Below are 7,973 nucleotides of genomic sequence, written 5' to 3'. Positions count from 1 at the left end.
GATCGGAATGGGCTTTGGAGGTCCGAGGTAGATTTAGGCTTGAATTGGCGAAATTGGAATTTTGGTGTTTTCCGATTGATAGGTGAGATTTTGATATAGGGGTCGGAATGAAATTCTAGAAGTTGGGGTAGGTTCGTTGTGTCATTTGAGACGTGTGTGCAAAATTTCAGGTCATTCGAACGAGGTTTGATAGACTTTTTGATCGAAACCGGAATTTGGAAGTTTTTGAAATTTCTAGGCTTGAATCCAATGATGATTTGGTGTTTTGATGTTGTTCTGAGTGTTCCAAAGATTGGAACAAGTTTGAATGATATTATGGGATATGTTAGCATTTTTGGTTGAGGTCTTAAGGGCCTCGGGTGTGTTTCGTATGACCAACGGGACATTTTTGGACTTGAGGAGTAGGAGTTTTTGCTGGTATTTTGTTGCAGGCATTTTGCTCTTTACGATCACGTAGAGGGGACCGCGATCGCGTAGGCTAATTCGGGGCAGGGGTAAAGTTGTTCTATGCGTTTGCAGATAGGAGGTCGCGATCGCAGATGTGACGACCCGGCTGGTCGTCTTAAGAATTAACGCCCCGATTCCCTATTAACTGCTTTTCCCAAGTTTATTTCTGCTATTTTGATTTGCCGGGATATTCGGTTTTAAGTTTCGGAGAGATTTGGGACACTTAGTCCCTAAATGAGAAATTAAGTGTTGGAAAGTTGACCGTAGTCGGAACAATATGAAGACAGCCTCGGAATGGAAATCCGATGGTTCCGTTAGCTCTGTTAGCTGATTTCTAGCTTAAGGGCATATTCAGATTGTGTTTTGGAGGTCCGTAGCTAATTTAGGCTTGAACTGCTGAAAGTAGAATTTTTGAAGTTTTCGGTTCGATAGTGAAATTTTTATCCGAGGGACGTAATGGAATTCCGAGAGTTTCAGTAGTTCCGTTATGTCATTTGGGATGTGTGCAAAATTTCAGGTCATTCGGAGGTGGTTTGGTTGGGTTTTTTATCAAAAGCATGATTCGGAAGATTTTGGAAGACTTAGGCTTGAATTTGATGTGTTTTGGTTGAATTGATGTTGTTTGAGGTGTTTTGAAGATTCGTACAAGTTTGAATAAGGTTTTAGGATATGTTGGTGCCTTTGGTTGAGGTCCCGGGAGCCTCAGGTGTGTTTCAGATGCTCAACAGATCATTTTAAGTTGTTAAAAAGTTACAGATTTTGTTTAGCCGTTGCAGAGGAATTTTACCCTTCGCGTTCGCGAGTGGAACCTCGCGTTCGCTAAGAGTCATTTGAGGAAGGCAAATATTAAGCCTTTGCGTTCGTGATGGGAGATCCACTTTCGCGAAGGGCTGGATACTTGTGAACCGCATGCGCGACTGGCTTCGCGTTCACGAAGGAGGAAATTTGGCCCAGTAGAATTTACTCATCGCGTTCGCGATGAGACGAACGCGTTCGCGAAGGTTAGACGGGTAAAGCGTTGCGTTCGCGAGGGCATTGTTGCATTTACGTAAGAGAATTTTTGATCAACATCATTTTTGTGCTTCGCGAACGCGAGGCTTTGACCACGTTCGCGAAGAAGAAATTAAATGCCTGGGCAGAATGTTTTAAAAGGTTTATTTCGCGAATTTTAGCCTAGGTTCCTCCATTGTTAGGCGATTTTGAAGCTTTTTGAAGAGGGTTGAAAAGGGATTCAAGGGTAATCACTTGGAGGTAACATTTTTGACTTCATAACTCGTTTTTATGTGATTAAAGACCTAACTAGTGGTGTAAAATTTGGGAAAAAATGAGTAATTAGGGCTTGAGTTTAAGAGGCCTTTAAATGAGGATTTGAGGGGTCATTTGGACTCTGATTTCAGTGTTCTTGTTATTTATAGACTCGTGAGAGTACAAGGTTTCTGAAAATGTAAATTTCACCTGATTCCGAGACGTGGGCCCAAGGGGTATTTTGGTCATTTTACATAATTTCGCGTATTAGCTTAGAATTTAATTGTAGAATCAGTTACTTGAAGTATTATTTAGTTTATGCAAATGAATTGAATAGATTTGGGCCATTTGGAGTCGAGTACTCTTGGCAAAGACGTGGTGTCGGGTTGATTTTGAGCCGGTTCGAGGTAAGTGGCTTGTCTAACCTTGTGTGGGGGATCTTCCCATTAGGATTGATATATTTGGTAATTGAAATGCCTTGTACGTGAGGTGACGACTGCGTACTTGTGCAAATTGTTGGAAATCCGGTTTTCTTTAAGTACTTATCAGTATGTTCCTTCTCCTGCTTTTATTACTTGTACTATTAAGCCCGTTATTAGCTTAGGAAAGCATGTTTAAGTGATTTAATTGCTTTAATTTTTCAATCTGTTTACCTTAACTCTGTGCAGCATGCTAGGCTAGAATTATTTATTGCCTTAATATGAAATTTCCCTTCTCTGAATATTTTCTTGCTGCTATTGTGTATTTACATTGGGACTACGGATGTGGGATTCTGGTAGCTCCCCCTTGTTAGTTTACTTTGGGACTGCGGATTAGATTCCCGATAGATCCCCCTGCACATTTACTTTGGGACTGCGGATTAGATTCCTGATAGATCCCCCTGCACGTTTATATGGAACTACGAGAATGCACTCGGTAGATTCCCCTAGTACTGGGTATTTACATTTGGGACTACGGATGGGGATTCCGGTAGATCCCCGCGCATTGATAATTGGACTACGGGACAGGATCCTGGCAGATCCTTCGGACATATATGTGATGGACTACGGGACGGTATCCCAGGAGATCTACTGGAAAGTTGTAATTGGGACTACAGGACAGTATCCTGGAAGGTGCCCCGGTTGTTATCTCTGTGTTGAGCTGTATTTCTTTCCGTGGCTTGTTTTGTATTTGTTCTAGTTGTTGTTGTTCTGTCAATTTTATGTTATTTCTTACTGTTGCACTTATTTATACTGTTTTATTCTACACTGTTAACCCTTATATTGTATTTAACCTCAGTAGAATCCTAACCTTCCTCGTCACTACCCGACCGAGGTTAGGCTTGGCACTTACTGAGTATCGCTGTGATGTACTCATGCCCCTTCTGCGCATGTTTTTCATGTGCAGATCCAGGTACTTCTACTCAGGCCTACCATCCTTGAGGAAGGCGACTGCTCTAAAGACTTCGAGGTACATCTGCCGCGTCCGCAGATCGAGAAGTCCCTTTCTATTCCTGCTTTTAGTATTTAGCCCTTCTGTACTTTCCTGTTCTTATTAGACATTTCAGAGTTAGAGCTATGTAGTATTGATCTTAGCTTGTGATTCGTGGGTTTTTGGGTCTTGGATTTATATATTGGTATTGAGGGTTAAACATGGTGTAAGCCGAGCGGCACATTTAAACATTGTTACTACTTTATTTCTGTCTTAAATTGTTTACTTCCGCAAATTTTGGTTTTTCTTCTGCAAATTATGTTTACCTAGTCGTAGAGAATAGGTGCCGTCACGATGGTTCACAGAAGGCGAACCGGGGTCATGATAACTTAGTATCAGAGCTCTAGGTTCATAGGAGTCATGGATCACAAGTCGTTTTATTAGAGTCTCGCTGATCGGTACGGAGACATCTGTACTTATCTACGAGAGGCTATGTAACTGTTAGGAAAATTTCCACTTCATTTGATTTCCTTTTCTTGCGATATTTTGACATCACAATTCTAAACTTCTGTCTTCTATTCTCTCACAGATGGTGAGGACACGTACTACCCGAGATGATTCGGCACCCGCGCCCCCTACTGCAGCCGTTAGAGGCCGGGGTGGGGGTAGAGGCCGAGCACGTGCACGTGGTGCAGCCAGAGCACCTGCGTGAGCTGCCGCCGAGGTACCACCAGCAGTTCCAGCCGGAGTCCAGGCACACGACACACCTACTACTACTACTACTCCAGCTCTTTAGGAGACTTTGGCGCAGTTCATGATCATGTACACCACCTTGGCTCAGGAAGGGTTGCTTCCCCTTGTTGCAGCCACATCTTAGGCTAGGGAAGGAGCACAAACTCCCACCGCCCACACTCCTGAGTAGCGAGTTCATGTTGAGCAGGTCCCTGAGATTATTCATGTGCCGCCTGTAGTTCCGGTTTAGCCCGAGGATAGGGCAGCGGCTTCCGAGGATGAGCAGTTGAGGCATGAGAGGTTCAAGAAGTACAAGCCCCCTATATTAGTGGTCTATCATCGGATGATGCTCTAGGATTTCTAGATGAGTGTTATCGCATTCTTCATACCATGGGTATATCAAGATCGGGCGGGGTTTCCTTCACCACTTTCCAGCTTCGAGGGGCCGCCTATGAGTGGTGGCGCACCTATGAGTTAGACAGTCCAGATGAGGCTGCTTCGTTGACGTGGACTCAGTTTTCAGATCTGTTCCTGAGGGAGTATGTTCCTCAGAGCCTCAGGGACGCGTGGCACGCAGAATTTGAGCATTTTCGCCAGGGTGCTATGACTGTCTCAAAGTATGCAGTTCATTACACCAGCTTGGCTAGACATGCACCAGCTTTGGTTTCTACTATCCGCGAGAGGGTTTGCCGATTTACTAAGGGCCTAATTCCCAGCATCAGATTTAGCATGGCTCGTAAGTTAGAGATGGATATTTCTTATCAGCAGGTGGTGAGCATTGCTAGGAGGATTGAGGGTATGTATGCTAGGGAGAGAGAGGAGAGGGAGGCCAAGAGGTCTCGAGAGTCGGGCCATTATTCTAGTGCCCGTACCCCAACTGCAGGTCGTCATGGTAGGGGTTATATGAGTCGCCCTATTCATTCAGCTCTTCCAGCAGCCAGTAGTGCTTCAGCTCCCCCTAGGCCTCAGGAGCCTTATTATGCACCTTCGGTTTCTAGCGCGCCTCCTACACGAGGTGCTTTTAGAGGTCAGTCCAGCAGGCCTGACCCAAGCTAGTCACAGCCGCCACGCCCTCCCAGAGCTTGTTTTGAGTGTGGTGACACACGTCATATAGTGAGGGATTGCCCCAGACTTGGGAGGGGTACACCTCCACAGACTTCTCAGCCATAGCGTGCCCCGCAAAGTTCTCAAGCTATGGTTATAGCTCCAGTTGCTACCCTACCTACCCATCCAGCTAGAGGTAGAGGTCGGGGAGGTAGAGGTCACCCTCGAGGGGGAGGCCAGGCCAGATACTATGCCCTTCCTACTCGTACCGAGGCTGTTGCCTCCGATTCTATCATCATAGGTATTATATTGGTTTGCCACAGAGATGCATAGGTTCTATTCGATCCATGCTCTACTTATTCTTATGTATCTTCTTATTTTGCTCCGCATTTGGGTGTATCTCGGGATTCTTTGAGTTCCCTTGTTTATGTTTCTATTCCTGTGGGAGATTCTCTTGTTGTGGACCGCATTTATCGGTCATGTTTGGTTGCTCTTAGTGGTTTTGAGACCAGAGCCGATTTATTATTACTCAACATGGTAGATTTTGACATTATCTTGGGCATGGACTGGTTGTCGCCCCATTATGTTATTCTTAACTGTCACGCCAAAACTGTGACGTTGGATATGCCAGGTATACCACATGTTGAGTGGAGGGGTACTTTAGATCACACTCCCGGTAGAGTTATTTCTTTTCTTAAAGCTCAGCGTATGGTTGAGAAGGGGTGTGATGCATATTTAGCTTATGTGAGAGATGTCAGTATTGATACCCTTTCAGTTGATTCAGTTCCAGTATTACGGGACTTTCCCGATATGTTTCAGCAGATCTTTCGGGCATGCCGCCTAATAGAGATATTGATTTTGGCATTGATCTGTTGCCGGGCACTCAGCCCATTTCTATTTCTCTGTATCGTATAGCTCCTCCTAAGTTGAAGGAGTTGAAGGATCAGTTGCAGGAATTGCTTGATAAGGGTTTTATTCGGCCTAGTGTATCACCTTGGGGTGCTCCTATCTTGTTTGTAAAGAAAAAGAATGGTTCTATGCGTATGTGTATCGATTATCGCTAGTTGAACAAAGTGACAGTGAAGAACCGTTATCCTTTGCCTTGTATTGATGATCTGTTCGACCAGCTTCAGGGCGCACAAGTGTTTTCTGAGATTGATTTGCACTCAGGTTACCATCAGTTGAAGATTCGGGAGCCAGATATCCCGAAGACTGCTTTCAGGACCCGGTATGGTCATTACGAGTTCCTTGTCATGTCATTTGGGCTGACCAATGCCCCAGCAGCCTTTATGCATTTGATGCACTGTGTGTTCCGGCCGTATCTTGACTCATTCATCATTGTCTTTATTGATGATATTCTAGTGTATTCCCGGAGTCGGGAAGATCATGAGCAGCACCTGAGGACTGTGCTTCAAACTCTGAGAGAGAAGAAGTTATATGCTAAGTTCTCGAAATGTGAGTTTTGGGTTGATTCAGTGGCATTCCTAGGCCACGTGGTATCGAGTGAGAGTATTCAGGTGGATCCGAAAAAGATAGAGGCCGAGTAGAGTTGGCCCAGACCATCCTCAGCTACAGAGATCCGCAGTTTCCTTGGCTTGGCGGGTTACTACCGTCGTTTTGTTGAGGGGTTTTCATCGATTGCAGCCCCTATGACCAGATTGACCCAGAAGGGTGCTCCGTTCCAGTGGACGGAGGAGTGTGAGGCGAGCTTTCAGAAGCTCAAGACAGCTTTGACCAATACCCTAAATTTGATACTGTCTACTGGTTCGGGGTCTTATACGGTCTATTGTGATACCTCGAGGATTGGCCTCGGAGCGGTGTTGATGCATGACGGTAGGGTGATTGCCGACGCATCCAGATAATTGAAGATACATGAGAAGAACTACCTTGTTCACGACCTTGAGTTAGCTGCCATTGTTCACGCCCTGAAGATTTGGCGCCATTACTTATATAGTATGCCTTGTGAGATTTATACTAACCATTGGAGCTTGCAGCACTTTTTCAAGCAAAAGGATCTAAATTTGCGCCAGAGGAGATGGTTAAAGTTGTTGAAGGACTATGATATCACTATTCTGTATCACCCGGGCAAGGCCAATGGGGTGGTTGATGCTTTGAGTCATAGGGCAGAGAGTTTGGGTAGTTTGGCTTATTTACCAGCATCGGAGAGACCTATGGCGATGGATATTCAGGCCTTAGCCAGCCAGTTTGTGAGATTGGATCTTTCCGAGCCTAGTCAGGTTCTAACTTGAATGGTTTCTCGGTCTTTCTTATTTGACCGTATCAGGGAGCGGCAATATGATGACCCCAATTTGCTTGTCCTCAAGGACAAGGTTCAGCACAGTGATGCTAGAGATGTGACTATTGGTGATGACGGGGTATTGAAGATGCAGGGTCAGATTTGTATACCCAATGTTGATGGGCTGCGAGTGTTGATTCAAGAGGAGGCACATAGTTCACGGTATTCCATCCATCCGGGTGCCGCGAAAATGTATCAGGATTTGAGGCAGCACAACTGGTAGAGGCGGATGAAAAAGGATATAGTTGGATTTGTAGCTCGGTGCCTCAACTGTCAATAGGTGAAGTATGAGCACCAGAGACCGGGTGGGTTGCTTCAGCAGATAGAGATTCCAGAGTGGAAGTGGGAGCGGATCACCATGGACTTTGTAGTTGGGCTCCCACGGACTTTGAGGAAGTTTGATGCTATTTGGGTGATTGTGGATCGGCTGACCAAGTCCGCGCACTTTATTCCTGTGTGTACTACTTATTCCTCGGAGCGGATGGCGGAGATCTATATCCGGGAGATTGTTCATTTGCATGGTATTTTGGTTTCCATCATTTCAGATAGAGGTACCTAGTTCACATCACAGTTCTGGAGGGCCGTTCAGCATGAGTTAGGTACTCGGGTAGAGTTGAGTACAACATTTCACCCTCAGACAGACGGACAGTCCGAGCGCACTATTCAGATTCTTGAGGATATGCTTTATGCGTATGTGATCGAGTTTGGAGAGTCATGGGATCAGTTCTTGTCATTGGTGGAGTTTTCTTACAACAACAGTTATTAGTCCAGCATTCAGATGGCACCGTATGAGGCTTTA

General features: G+C 45.2%; 1 pseudogene; it reads left to right on the top strand.

Moving 5' to 3' along the window:
- The first annotated feature begins 4,224 nt into the window (after positions 1–4,224).
- Positions 4,225–6,740, top strand: LOC138876327 (uncharacterized; annotated as a pseudogene).
- The last annotated feature ends 1,233 nt before the right edge of the window (positions 6,741–7,973 follow it).

Source organism: Nicotiana sylvestris, chromosome 8, assembly GCF_000393655.2.
Source record: "Nicotiana sylvestris chromosome 8, ASM39365v2, whole genome shotgun sequence".
NCBI lineage: Eukaryota > Viridiplantae > Streptophyta > Magnoliopsida > Solanales > Solanaceae > Nicotiana > Nicotiana sylvestris.
This window is presented reverse-complemented; position numbering and strand designations above follow the sequence as displayed.